We start from the raw sequence: 15,944 nt of genomic DNA on the forward strand, positions 1-15,944 counted from the left end.
CTCCTTGAAAGATTTTATGAGAGCTTTTATGATGATGAGTGCTTCTTGTTGAGAGAGATTTATGTATGAGAGTCGAAAATGGGTGTTCTCCTCTTATACTTATTTTTTTCTTATAGTGAAGCTTGCATGCCCCATAGAGGTAGCACTTGGATTGATCCACATATTTGATCGTGTTCTTATTTTATTTCTTTTTTCTTCTTACTACAACGAGCAGTACCAGATCTTATCCAACACCAAAGACTCTTTCTGAGGTTTGTAGCTAGTTTTCATGGATTGGTCACCTTCTATAGGCAATTCATTGAGGATTTTAGTACTATTATGGCTTCCATCACTAATAGTATGAAGAAAAAAGAGTTCAAATGGACTAGCATTGCACATATAGCCTTTAAAGAGATCCAGCAAAAGATGATTGAAGTACTCATTTTAAGACATTCTGACTTTTTTAAACTCTTTGAGATTGCCTGTGATGCATCTGGAGTAGGCATTATAGGTGTTGTGATTCAAGATAGACATCCAGTCATATGTTTCAGCAAAAAACTCAATGAAACTAAGCAGAGGTATTCCACCTATGATAATGAGTTTTATGTTATTGTGAAGTCCCTGAGGCACTGGAGGTACTACTTGTTATCCCAAGAATTTGTGTTATACTCTGACCATCATGTACTCAAGTACCTAAACTCATAAAAAAAGTTAAGTGCCAGACATTCTTGATGGATTGAGTTTTTTCAGGAGTCTGCATTTGTTCTTAACCATCGTTCAGAGGTTGAGAACAAACCATCTGATGCACTTAGTCGAATGATACATCTCTTGCATACTATAAGTGCTCAGATGATAGGGTTTGCAAGATTAAAGGGTGATTACACCACTTGTCTTGATTTTGGACTGATATATCAGGAGATCATGGATGGTTATCATCATGACCATATAGATTTTCTCATCAAAGATGGTTACTTGTTTGGAGGTTTTAGGCTATGCATTTCCCGTACTTCATTTAGAGATTTTATTATTTGGGAATTACATGTTGGTGGCCTCACTGGTTATTTTGGGTGTGTTAAACAATAGGCATGTTATAGGATTGATTTTATTGGCTCTTTTTTAAAAAAAAAAGATGTTGCTCAGATTATATTTTGTATCGCACTTGTCAATTAGCTAAGGCTAGAAAAAGAAATACTGATTTATATACACCACTACCTATTCCACACATACCTTGACAAGACCTTAGCATGGACTTTATTCTCAGATTGCCTAAGATTATTAGAGGTCATGATTTCATCTTAGTTATTACGGATAGATTTTCTAAGATAGCCCATTTCATACCTTGTGCGAAGACAACTGATGCCTCACATGTAGCTAAATTATTCTTTCACAAGATTGTTCGACTATATGGCTTGTCTTCTTATATAGTATCTGATATGTCAAGTTTGTTAGCTATTTTTAGAAGACACTTTGAAAGTTATTTGAGATAACTCTGAAGTTATCATCTACTTTCTATCCCTGGATTGATGGACAGATTGAGGTTGTTAATTGTAGTCTAGGAGATTTGCTTAGATGCCTTGTGGGAGAAAAATTAAAAAATTAAGATTTATTATTACCTATTGCTAAGTTCGTCTATAACAATTCTGTTAATAGATCTACTTGTAAGTCTCTTTTTCAGATTATCTATGGTTTAGCCCCTTGCTAGCCCGTTGATCTTATGCCTTTACCCCATGATTTTCATCTTTCTAAATCTGTGGAGTCCTTTGCTTACTATATTTGAGACCTTCATGTTGAAATCAGACAAAAGATTATATTGAGTAATGAGACTTATAAACTTGCTACTGATGTTCACCATAGAAATCAGAATTTTAATGAGGGTGATTATGTAGTGGTGTGTGTGTCCTAAGTGCTATTCTAAATATTTTTTCAAAAAATTGCATGCTAGAGCTTCTGGACCTTTTCATATCATTTGTAAATTGAGATCTAATGCTTATTTACTTGATTTACCTTCTGATATGACTACTAGTCTTATTTTCAATGTGGAAGATTTATTTTCTTATCGAGCCTCCCAAAGTGTCTGCAAGTATTCCTATAGGTGGATGTTGAACTTTTTCTATGCCTATCCTTAAGCTTCCGCTAATTCATCATTTAGTCCGAAAGAAGATTGAGAGTGTCATTAAGGATGAGATTTTTGGTTTGACAGATAGTAGATTCTAGCACTACCTAGTGCACTAGAAGGGATGTTCTATCTTTGATGCTACTTGGATTACTGAAGATAAGTTTTGTCATCTCAATTTTGATCTTTTAAAGTTATATAAGTATCATAACCTGTCGGAGTCAAGTTCTTTTTAGCCAGGGAGAAATGATGGAAATCTTAAGCTACCTTTATGCATTTACACTAGACATGGGTGCAAATCTTGATCTAATTAGGATTTTTTAATTTACTGATTTGATTTGAAATCTTAATTTGATTAGTATTTTCTTGATTTGCTAATTCGATTTGGTTTTTCTTATTTATAGAATTCTATATTTATTTTAGATATTTTTCTATTTTGTTAACACGTGTTGCCTAATTTTGCTATTTTTTTATCTATGGAGTTGTAAGCTTATACAAACTTATAAAACATCATTGGGAGTTTTGATTGATTGAGAATTGAATTAATTTTATAGAATTTTCTGCCTAGCTTCTCTGATTACTAATCTCTAATTTCTTCTTTTACCTTTGTTCTGCCATTTATCTTCTTCATCTTCTTCTTTGTTCTGATTTGGCATCAATGCTATATAAAATTAAATAGGATTGTAAGTAGAATTGGATATTTGGATATAGATCAGATAGTTATCTATCCATATCCATGATATTTTTTTTAATGGATATGGATATGGATGTTAGTTGAATCTTTAATTTTTATCTATATTCAGATAGATTTAAATATGAAAATATATTTGGATGGATATTATCTGATCCACTTTCACCTCTTGGCATCATGGTTGAGGATGTATGCAAACTTTTGCTTCTCATTTATCATGAGCATGAGGGCTTGACCCTTGCGATAGCGAGGTGCTAGCTAAGGACTATGTGGGGATAGCCCAACTTGCTAAGGAACTCCTAGTGGGCCTTATTGAAGAAGTTTTTGGTGATGTTATACTCAAAAAGCTGGAGTCAAGCTGACTATGAGGTAGTATTTGTCCGAGTGATGAGTTAGAAGGAGGTAAGGGAGCAGATGGCATTGGAGACATCAATGGAGAGGAGGTGCAGAGGTCACTGGCACCGTTGTGGTGGAGGTGGACTATTAGTATTATTACTAAGCTTTAATTGCTACATTATGTATAGAACTATTGATATGTTATGACTAAGTTGAATTTATAATATTTTAATCATTTTGTATAGAAAGGAAGTGAAAGTTGTTCTTCCATGAAGTGAATAGCAATAACATTTTGCAAAGGTTCTTTACTTCTACAAGGAAATAAATCTCAATGATGTTTAGAATTCAAAGTAGTACAGAAAAACTCCTCTTTAAATATGACATATTAAATATGACATATCTGTTATGTATTTTAGTAAGAGCACCAAATTTTGATTTTTTTTTTAGATGCCATCACTATCAAAGATATTGTGTGCTAAAAATTATACTGTTAAAATTGGCATCATTGCTTAGTTATTACACTTTCATGGCATGCTTGAAATCTTTATATCAATAGAATGACCCATGTTTTGGGAGATGTTTTCAAAGAATTCCACATATTAATCCTATCTCATACACTAAGGCATAACTTAGACAAATCCAAGATTATCACCAACATTGACTAGGTGCAGATCCTGGTAAAGTGGACATGCATGGGCAGTATCTATGGTTTACATAGACGTAATGGAAGCAGTAGACATGATAGAAAGTATGTATTTGTCCATTGAAAACCCATGGTTCAAGTATTCAAACATTGTCTTCTATTCATTTTGGTGAATCTAATGATTTGGTTTCTAATACAAAAAATATACATTTGTAGCCTGAAGGCTTAACTTCCAAAGAGGATTGATTTGCTAAAAATGTAATCATTAATTGCAGTTAGGCACGATTAGCTGCTGTGAAACAAATTTGTAAAGGTGATGTTTTCAATCTTCTATTTATCCTTGATCTTCTACAAGAGAGGGAAGCAAGATTTGTTTAGCTTCCTAGCTATAGCTATGTGGATGCCTCTAGTAGTAGCTATTTATGCCTTGATAGGTTGTTACCTTGTTTTGTAAATTATAATAAATATTGCTAGTTCACAATAGTTACTGAGGCAAGTTTCTTGGCTAAGCATCATGGTCTTTTTGTCTAATACTAATCTTCTTGTATAATTTATTATTCAATAGATGGTTTAGCATCATTTAGTCTCGAGCAAAATTTCAACCTTAAAAAAATAAATTGACTAATTCTAGTAGGTTACTTGGGAGTATTTGGTTGAATTTAGTATATCAAAGTGGAGTTTAAAGTTGAAAAATAAGAGAATATTTGGTAGTGCTACAAATATGGGTGCAGGGACCTATTTCAAGGATTACTAAAAGGATGCAGTTGGATCTTTGTAACTTTTCTCATCATGGAGTTTCTTGTAATTCCTTCTGCTTTTATCAAAGTTGGAGTATCAACAAAAAAGGCAAATATAATAGTGATGCATGATAGTGAGAATAATGGCTTGTAAATTTTATCTCAATTTGTTAAATCTTTCTTATCTCATAAAACTTATCTATGTTAGGGTAGCTAGGTCCAAGATAAAGATAATATGATATTTGGGTCAGTGCTAGTCCAATAAATAAGGCTTATTGTGGATTTTTTATTTAGGCTTGTCTTGGGCTAGATTTCGAGTCAGACGACCATCAAATGGACTGGAAGAAGTCTTTCATCTGAATTTTATTAGTTATCATTTTCTATTAAGATATTTCTATGTATCTTAATTATTTTCTTTTATATAGGTTTACTATTGTAAAAATTTAGATAAATATTTATTTTCAAAAATGTGCTACAGCTTAAAAGAAATCTAGACTCATCTTTGTAGTTTTTAGCAACTCACTAATAATATTGTAAATAGAGATGATGTTTTCTTCAACACTTCTTTCTCACCCTTTTTCTCTCTAAGCTTTATTTGGAGAATGTCCCATAAACCCGCAAGATGTTACCTAGTAGAGCCTGAAAAACATCACAACTATTCTAATCCATATAGAGAAGAAAAAGGAGAGATAAAAGTATTCATAGCCCCCTTCCCTCTCCTCCTCTCCTGTAGTCTCTCCAATAAATAGCTCATCATTGGCCACCGCATCTACTCTCTTCCCTTTCTCTCTCATTGCATCCTCTTTTGCTCTTAGTTCATTTACAAAATTGAGTGAAAGTAACTACGGATCTCAATTTCTTCCAACATTTCAAAAAATATTACTATATCAACTAAAATATTTCTTAGACTGTGTTATTACATGTGATTTCAATAAAAAATCAAGTATGTGAATAACATATTTGCAAGAAACCTAATTTAATAAGAAAAGTCACACTAAATATGTTCTAACTAATCATCAAAATTATCCTAAATGAGCATGTCTGTTGCATGAGTTTATGTAGAAAGAAATTAAAAATGGTCATTCTTAAACTTGAATATTATGGGTCACATATATGGTATAAAGTTTGGCCTTTTTATAAATAAAGACTATTTTTGAACTTAAGATTTGGTCAAGGTAAAATAACTTAGCTAATCTAATTTGATCTAACTGAATAATTCTTAGGTTTAAAAATTTAGATTAGATTTGGCTCTAGTTTAAGAAAATATGACTTGGCCAAGCTAATTTGACATGATCAAATTTGTCTTTGGATTTGAAATTTTTGGACAATGGTGGGATTCCAATTGGATTTTTTAATTTAGTTAATATATTGAAACTATCTAAAGTTGGGTATTTTGATGGTCGGCACTTAGAAATGCTTGGTTGCTTGACACTTACATCTATCTAAATTACGTCTATACAGCAAGCATCACAAGCCTGAGTCAAAAGGAGAACACATTTTTCTCTTTTTTCCTTTAATTAACATTTAATTTTAGGAGGGTATAGTTTCTCTCCTATCCATTTATTATATGGATATTTAAAAATGTACACATACATACATACATACATATACATATATATATATATATATATACATATATATATATATATATATATATATATATATATATATATATATATATATATATATATATATATATATAATGTATACAAAATATATGTATATATATGTGTGTATATATAATGTATATATATGCATATATTGTATATACATCATATGCGTGCGTATATGTATGCATACCAATCATCAGATTAGGGTCTTGGTTTGGTTGCCTCCCCAATCATAGGATGAGCTCACATCTTAAAGCATCTAGTAGCCCTCATTTACCTTTCTCTACCTCATTTTACTAATAGCAAAATAAAAGTAAAAAAGAAAGGAAGGTGAAATCTTGCCATTCTCCTACTCCTCTCCCTCTTGCTTTCTCTCCCCTCTCTCTCTCCCTCCCTTCCTGGCTCTCTCTATCCTTTTTCTACTCATCCTTTCCTTTTCCTCTCTCTTTTACTACTATCTCCCCAAAATCCAATATCTTCTTTCTTACTCTGCCTTCCTATCTCCTCTACGTCAACCACTAGGAACCTTCAACTTGAGAAGATCGTGAGTGAAAATCTTAGTTTGCCAACACCTTTATTGTTGAATGGTAGCTCTTCAATGAGACCATTGCTCATCCAGCCCTAGAATGAGCTTGAGAGGATTGAGATGTATCGATGTTCTATGTGGCCTACATCACCCATAGGATCACCAGCTGCAACCTCAACCCTGTGGCCATCGTGTTGTTAGATCTTGCAAAGTATAGGAATGCAGGTAAGCATGATCTATTTGCATGGTGGCTTGGATTAAGATATTATCATGTTATGCTCCATTTCTTTAGGATTATCAATATCCTTTTGGAGTTGTTGAGTTTTCATTGTTTGTTTTAAGTCTATATTTGAAGTTTTTCCACCATTTTTTTCTTGCTCCAACTTTCTTAGAAAAATGCTTTTGCAATCATATGAAGTTGGGTCATCTTATTTAGAAGGTCCAAGTATATAACTGAAACATATGTTCTCTCTTTTTTCTCATATTATTTGATTGTTTGTTGATCCTAAGAAATAATTTTGATGATTACAAAATATTAGAGTATAAAATTTGAATTAATATCTTTCAAAGTGTCATAAGAATATTTTTGTAGGAATACAATACTAAAAATAGGCCTTGGATCCACTTGAAAAGTTTTTGAACAAAGAAAATATTATTTTGAGTTGAATTTCTTAAGAAAAGCTAAGTTTAGACCAACGGGTCGACTCATGGGATGAAGGAATCGACTCTGACATCGACACGCAGCTCTGATACATAGGTAAGTTAACTCATTTATAAATTGAGTCGACTCTCTCTGTAGAATAGAACACAGTTTTTTAGGACAGGAAGGCGAGTTGACTCATGGATAAAATTGAGTCGGCTCTTTTAGAAAAAAATAGAAGACTGATTTTGAAGACCTACAAGCAAGTCGATCCATTTTCTGAACAGATCGACTATGTACCATTTTGAGTCGACTCATGCACCGTCGAGTCAACTTCTGAGTACCTGACAATTCAAATGGCTACTTCTATAGCAAGTTTTGTTTCATCCAGAATTTCTTCCAATGGCTAGAATTCATCTCCCATGGTCAAAATTGGTTGGAACTAGCTTCAAAACATATAAATCTGGATGGAATTTGAATGAAAAGGAAAAGAAATCAAGTGAGCACAATAAAAAAAACTCATTCAAAGCTAGAAAAGTCCAATTTCAACATTTATTGCTTTCAAGAGAGTTCAACTACTTCCAACCTAATTCTTTCTGAGATTTGTGAGAGCATTCAAGGAGATAAGGAGTTTAATTGCTAGCATTCAAGCCAACTTGGAGCAAGCTTCAATCAACAATAAACCTGCTCATCCAAGAAGCTTTCTTTTATTATAAAATTTTCTTACTCTGAATTTCTGTAACAAGTTTCAATGGGACTAAAACTTGGAGATAGGTTTGATCCAAACCTTTGAATTGGATTGAGAGTCTTAGGTAAAACTTATAAAAATTTTGATTGGTTGACTTGGTAAAACTGATTGGATTGTTAATGATTTTGATTAAAATAAACCAATTATATTCATTGGAATATAGTGAAATTTTTAAATGAATCTTAGGAAGTGGGTGTAGGTGCTTGAAGTGCACCGAACCACTATAAATCTTGCTATGTTTGTGTATGTAGCTTTCTCTTCATTGCTTGTATTGTATTTAGCTTGCAATACACTCATTTTACTCAATCAAGTTTTGCAAAAATTGTATATACTTATTTAGATTTTTGAAAATCCAATTCACCCCCTCTTGAGTTGTCTAGCTGGGCAACATTATTGTTTGATACAATAAAAAAAAATTCATTCAATAAAAAAATCATAGTCAATCTTTTTCTTGATTTAGCTACTTAAAAAATCTGAAATAAAATATCTAAAACTTTTGTTCTTTGAATATGGTTTTGCACTTATCGATTGATTTCCTTTGATTTTTATATACTTTGATTTTTTTTATAGGTCTGAAGTTGCCTTCTAGTGTTAAAATTAGAGTCATGCTTCTGATTTCATTGAAGACTTTTTATGCATATCTTTAGCATCAATTTCTTAAGAATAACTCTTCATATTAATACATAAAATTATTAGAAATTAGAAATTTCTTATTAGGGGATGAATGTGCTAATTTCTTGTGTTAATTAGTATCATTGTTTAGAATTGTATTTGACAATGGTTCATGGTTTGTGCATTTGATATGAATAGAGGTCCCTATATTAAATCTTGTCCTCCGATTCAGATGCAATACAACCTTTTCCTTCTTAAGGTTATCAAAAGTTTTTTATTTTTAATGTAGATCTTTAGTTTATTTCATTTAACAATAGTATCACTTATTGATCTCCATGGTTATTAGGAATTTGAATTTTTCATTGATACGTGGTTGAAAATCTATTTCATGTTAGTTGGTGTCACTTGTTAAAATTATATTTTGACTTTAGCTATTCTTTAATGGAAGTTTTGACCTTAGTTATTAGGTTTATGGTATGTGTATTTTGATGTGATTGCAGTTTCCTATATCAGATATTGCCTTCCATAAATACAACTGGATGATACTTTTTTCCCATAATTTTGAAGTTTACTTTGACATAATTGATTGTAAGTTGATCCATTTAACACTAAGGTTTTGCTAAACTTTTTCGGATAGAATTCATATTAGTTAACAATCCCATTGTGATCAATCGCTATACGTAGTTATGAGGCAAACCTTTTAACTCCAAAAAAACAAAAAAGATAGCAAACCATTACTCACAATAGGCAATTCCCTAAGACTCTTATCAGAAAATGCATAGAACTTAATTTTTTAGATATATGAAGTAATTTGGGGTTAGAATGCAATTTGCGCATCAATTTTCATTTTTAGCCTATTATAAGTTTTTTCTAGTTTTGTATTATAACATGATGTCATCCAAATCTAAAAATTAATTATCTTTTTCTTTCTTTCTTTGTTGGTCATGCTTGTATGAGGTTGATGTTTGTTGGATCAATATTAATTTTCTTTTGGTGGTGGAAAAGAAAGGTCTTATACAAGCTTTCTACTTCCAGGGGTTGATAACTAACATAGTATTTGATATGTAATAAAGTAATTTATTATTTTGTATAACTTATTTGTCATGTCCCAACCAACATGACATTGTTGCTACCGTTGGGTAGTGCCTATGATAACACAAAGCCATTTATAGCAATATATATAAAAATCCAACTCATATAAAATATAAAAGGATCTGAAGTCTCCCATCAATTACATAAAAGAAACAAGTATTGGTACAGAGCTTCTAAACCCAATATTTTAAATGTTTAGAATCTCATAACCTCAAAAATCTACAAAATTATTGGCTAAGTCCATAATCAATTAATAAACTAAAATTTTGCTACAAAAGTTTTTAAGCTTGATAGAATGAACTCCAAGCCTAGACCATTTTATCCTCCTAACAAGTTCAGTAAGTAAACCTTACACTACCTTATTAAATTGAACATAAGTTTACATGAATTAATGCATCATTTAATGCAAATAACTTTCATTGCAAAGTAGAATAGTTCGTGTTCATAAGTTTTAAAACATTTGTACATGCATAAATCATGCAAATTTCTTAAATATGATTTTAAGTATGACATAAATAAAGTCATAATTTTTTTACCATTTAGCTATATCAAATTACTTCTCTCAGACTAAATACTGAGGCTACTGCAATACCCATAACAGAGCTGTAACTGATAAAACACCAACTACTATTACCTTTTGATGATGATCATGCACTAACTATGATTACTTGCTAGTGTAGGTCATATGCCAACTACTATTACGTACTGGCATTGATCATATGCCAACTACTATTATCCATTGATATGAGTCATATGAAACTAGCTCTGGATGTTGATCTATCCTCCTTCCAAGATTGTACATAGCTCTCTTAAAGCCTTTAAATCATGTATATTTTTCTTAAAATATACTCATATGGGTAGGTTTTAAGGCACTAAATGGCGTGATAAGGTTTAAAATTCATAAATGAGTTATTTTCATTAAAACTTTCATGGAACCTTTCTTTTTATAATAAATCATTGTTTTTGTATTAACTCATGCCTCCTTTTAGAAAAAGCATGAAATCATCAATGTCGACAATCATTTTGAAATTTTCATAAACTATAAGTATTGAAGAAAGTGGTAATTCGAAAACTAATAAAGAGTATAAAAATTGCTTGCAAGTTCAAAAATTAGTATGAAGTATAAGGATTACATACCTCTTTCACCTTGAAATCTCAAAAATTAAATAAACAAATTGACCAAATCTACTCAATAACTTTAATGGTGATAAAATTTCTAAATAGAGAAAAAAGATATGGTAGACTAGATGATGGCATCTAATAGCCCAAGGTAGGTTAGATACAACTCGGCCAATAGATCACAAATCAAGAATCAGACTAGAGCAAAGATAGTATGATAAAGATCTCAATAATAGGCTTTAGGGATGCTTGACAAAGGTTGTGGTGGAGGCGAGACAAGGCCTACAACACGCGACGACTATGATTGATCTGATCTGATCTGGGTAATGCAATTGGTTAATCTACCAATCAAGAGTCATGTCAAGATATAGGTAGCTCTACAGAAATTGATGATGATGGACTCCAATAGTGCATAACAAGGATTAAGATTGGGGGTTGACAAGCTATCCCACTACTAGGGGTGGTGCTGGATCACTTTATTAAGGTCGATCAAGATCGCAAGAATGAGACCCTCCATTAGGGCCCATAGGTTCGTGTGGAGAGATAGAGAGAGATAGAAAAGATAGGGATAAAGAGTAGCATGTCCCTTTATAAAGCTAGAGGAGGAAGGGCAGTGTCCTGGTTGTTGTGGTGGTTGTCAATCACCTGATGGACTGACGAACGGACGACAAAAGGGCAATAGTTAATAGGCAACCAACAATAGTAAGCAGCTGGTGGTGGAGAAATAAAGCAAAATAGGGTTGAAAATAGAGCTAAAGGAAGGGGATTCCTGACATTGATTCTAGGCTCCAAACACATCATCGATAGCTAGGGCACTATTGATTGGCAATGGTTCATCATGGGAAGACAACTAGAAAGCGAAAAATGATGATTGGTTCCAAAAATAGAGGAAAAGATCGATAAATCTTGGAATAGGGGAGGGGGTTCTCATGTTAGGTTCTAGTGATTCCACATTGAAATCCGACCTATGAACAGTTTGAGGCCTTCTCATCTGATCTTCGATAAGGATTTGCCATGCCCATAGAGTTCGGTGTTGACTCTCAAGAGAAAGAAAGAGAGAAAAGAGGAGGCAGTGATCCATGACCTTTAGTGGTGAGGCTAAAAGAATGGTTGGGGTTTGTTTAAATAAAGGTGGAGGCTAGAGTTTCATAGGCTCAACTGCTCTTGATCTCCAATTTGTACTGGGATTCTTTGATGGAGGAAGACTCCCATAAGGAGAAATTATTCTCTACACCGTATGCACCATGTGGCTGTGCATATCACTAATCACAAACACTTATTCCCATGGGCCCTATTGCGGCTTATTTTTAGTTAACATCGGAAGATAAAGAAATGCAGTACTGGAGCAACTTGCAAAAAAGTCCGAGCCGAAGGATTGTGCTCCGATGAGGATCTTCCGACGCTCAAGTTAGAATATACAAACAAAGAAACAGAGTTTTGAGTTTAATAAAAATAGATTACTTATCTGGGTTCTCGGAGTTTGAGTATTGATAGAGGAGATGGCTATGTAATCATTTTTGAAAGACAGACTGATCGAATCTAGTACGGTTATTTGGTTGCAATTCTTCAGATCAGACGGTTATACCGGCATGATTCTCTAAATCAGATGATTGCATCCAAATAGGAATGACAGCTGTTGCCAGTTGGTGCCTGTCTTTTTAATCCTGAGCCTGGTTGGTCTGCTTTCAAGGAAAGATCAGAAAGTATGGTGTGCCGACTAGGAGTTGGGACTGATAGTTTTTCGATCAAGGCTCAATTAGATGGGTTGGTCTGAAAGTTTAGCCGACCTATAGTTGTTATGCTGATCAGAGATTATCTTGATGTGCAAGTCGAATGAGGATCAAATGTGACAGGAGATCGACCAGCCCTTTTAGATCAGAAGTCAGATCAAGAACATGCCGATGAAGAGTCGGAGAGAATAGCCTCCGACCAAAGATCGGGACAGATATTTGCCCGACTAAAGATGGGACAAACATTTGCCCGACTAAATATCGGACAAACCTCAACAATTAGGCTATTAGAGAGGTGCCGATATGGATCTGATGGGCTGTAATGGGCTTAAGTCTCCACACATCACCAGTCCATTCCAAATTACTCCTAACAGATACCCCCTACTCTCTAGTCCGAGCTTTGGTTGGATTATGGGAGTATTTACTTTGGCATTCTGAATGGCTGGGGATGTAAAGAGTCTTTTTAAATCAAATATCTACATGCAATTTTTTAGATGAAAAATTATCAAACTAATAATGAAATTTTTGAAATCTACACAGGTGCCACTCCATATGCCACTTTTTCTGTTGGGATGCATTAAATATGGAGGCCGTCATCTAGTTGTTGAGCTAATGAAGGTTTGACGTGTGGTCTATTTTAGAAATTCGTACCGACTTGACATCCTCCAAGAGATGGATGTCTTTCTATTTAAAGAGATGGCTTCTTTTTGTTTTATCTCCTCTTACTCTACTGACTTTTATGAAATCTTTTCTCCTTTTGCCATTTTTTTACTCTAAAGCTCCCGCAGATAGATTTCCTTCTTTCTCTACCATGTGAAGAGCTCTCAGAAGATAGTTACTTCCTTTTAATTTCTTACTCGAAAGTAAGTCCCTCTTACCTTCTTCTCGATTTTTTCTTCTTTTTATTTTCTCCTTAGATTTTTGTTTCGATGGTGGGTTCCAAAAACTCTGTGTGTGAGAGTCCCATATGAAAGAAAATGAAGGATCCAAAAAATCCTAGGTCCAAAACCAATCTTTTGGCTAGGCCTGGAGAGATCCAATCCGAGTTGATCTTAGGTGACATAGAGTTGTTCTAAGCCCAATACTCCATTTCAAATGAATTCTATCTTGAGCTTCCTGATTCCAATACTCGAGTCCACAATCCACCTCTAGGCCGATTAGTGGTGTACGAGAAAAATCTTCAAGCAGGTCTTAGATTTTTCATCTTTTCCTTCATTTTTGAGCTTTTTAGATTCTATAGGATTGTTTTCTGCTCTGTGTCCCTAAATTCTTTTAGATATATCATAGGATTTCTTGTTCTCTGCTCTCGAACAGCAGTCCGACCTTCGATTTTCCTCTTTCGAGCTCTCTTCACATTAAAGAAACACCCATACACTGACTGGCTATATATTTTCTATCAGAAGGGTGCCACTTCCCTAGTCTCTGGTGCTCCCTCATCTATTCATGGCTGGAAGAGCCGTTTCTTTTTTATTTTTGTACTTCGATATATGACTTGGAGCTTTCAATTGGGGTCGGATCGAAGCCTTATCTTTGAAGCCCATAGAGTTAAGTGTCGAGGAAAAGAGAGGACTTAGGGATCTCCTGGATTATAATACTCCTCATCTGACTGAGCTTTTATCCGATGAATCCCTTTTCTTGGTAGGACTTTCCTCTAACAAACCTAGGAGTGAGTGGGGTCATTCATGCTCTCTTTTCTCTTTCTTTTTTATATATATACATAGCTCTCTAACCCGACATTTGCTGAATAATTGTAAGAATGGAACCCTCAGTAAAGGATATTGCAAAATTGAAGGCCTCTCTTCCATAGAAGAGAAAGACTCGAGCTGTCGAAATCGAGAGAAAGAAAAGATTGAAATTTGTTGAGCTCAGTCAAGAGCCTATCTCTACTGATCAGGTACTTTCTTTCGAAGTCGAAAAAGTTTTGACGACACCTGCACCTACTCTGACCTCGACCGAGCGACCTCAGTCTTTCAAGACTTTTGCTTAGGACAGGTCTTCTAAGAAGGCCGATAATGACGAGGCCCTTTTTGATGATATTTTGGAGGACTTTTTTTTTAAGACTAGAAGACAGTTTGAAGAACCATCAAAAACTCCGTTATTCCAATGGAGTTAGAGCAAATAGACAAAATGAGCATTTCCAATTTGAGGAAGCTGTCTTTGATTGTTGGCTACCAAGTATAATATTTATCCTGTTGCACTTCTTTTTCTTTTTTAATCATCATATTTTTTCTTACTTAGTCGATTTAAAATGCAACTGCTCTATATTCTCGTCGACTTGTTGGACCGCTCAGTCAGGGAGGCTCAAGTGTGAGAGGCCAAGAAGAAGGCTGAGATAGACGCCCAAGTAGCCCGGGTGAAAGTTAAAAAACTAGAGGCTGAGGCTAAGAATCTCCAGGGGGCCCTCGGCCAGATGGAGTCCGATCTTGCCCTTGCCCTAAAGAGAGAGAAAGAGGTGGAGAGAAGATTGAAGAGCGCATTCAAGATGCCGAGCACTCCTCCATCATAAAATTCAAGGCATCACCTACCTTCACTGAGGAGATAGCTCAAGCGATCGAGATATTTAGGGCATCTGAAGAATACAGCGACAGTCACGTGGCCTTCAGCAAAAAGATTTTTCATCAGGCACATAAAGAAGGTTGGGTCGACCGTTGGAAGGTGATAGAAGAGGAGCATCTGGAGCTTGATCTTATCTTCTTGAATTATGAAGATGAAGATGAAGATGGCGATGAAGTTCACACTACCTCCGAGCTCTCCATTCTCGAGAAGGAGAACGTTGCCAAGCCACCCTCCTTTTCAACTGCTGATGTGAGCCTCTCCGAGCCTCCTTCAGACATAGCTCCCCAAGAGAAGATCGGAGATTAAATACTTATACTTTTTGTCTCTTCTTTTTTCTTTGTTTATTTTTTGTATATCTTTGTAAGAAACTTTTGTTCAATGAAATGAAATCATGAACTTTTTGAAATTAGCACTTTTAATTGTTTTCATTATTGGTGGATAACATTTTTGATGTTAGCTCGATAGCTGCTGCTTCTTTACCAGCTACTCTTTCTCCAGTGATGGTGGTCAAGATTAAAGCTCACATTAAGAGCTTGGAGAGAAAATTTAATTTTTGAAAAAAAAATTATTGATTGAGCAAAGAGACTACGAAAGACTCAAAAGAAACTTACTGAGGTTGAGAAAGAAGTCAACAGGCTTCAATAAGAAGTTTGGCGAGGAGTTGTAGCACATAACGCCGAGAAGGTATAATTAACCAAAAAGATACGGAGGATATCCGATGCAGCGAGGAAGAAGTCCTAGGGTGTGGCGATGAAATTAATGGTATATCATTGTCAGCTTGACTCCACTCATGGAGAAATCCGTGCCTTAGA

The sequence above is a fragment of the Elaeis guineensis genome, chromosome 5, assembly GCF_000442705.2.
Source record: "Elaeis guineensis isolate ETL-2024a chromosome 5, EG11, whole genome shotgun sequence".
In the NCBI taxonomy this organism is placed as follows: domain Eukaryota; kingdom Viridiplantae; phylum Streptophyta; class Magnoliopsida; order Arecales; family Arecaceae; genus Elaeis; species Elaeis guineensis.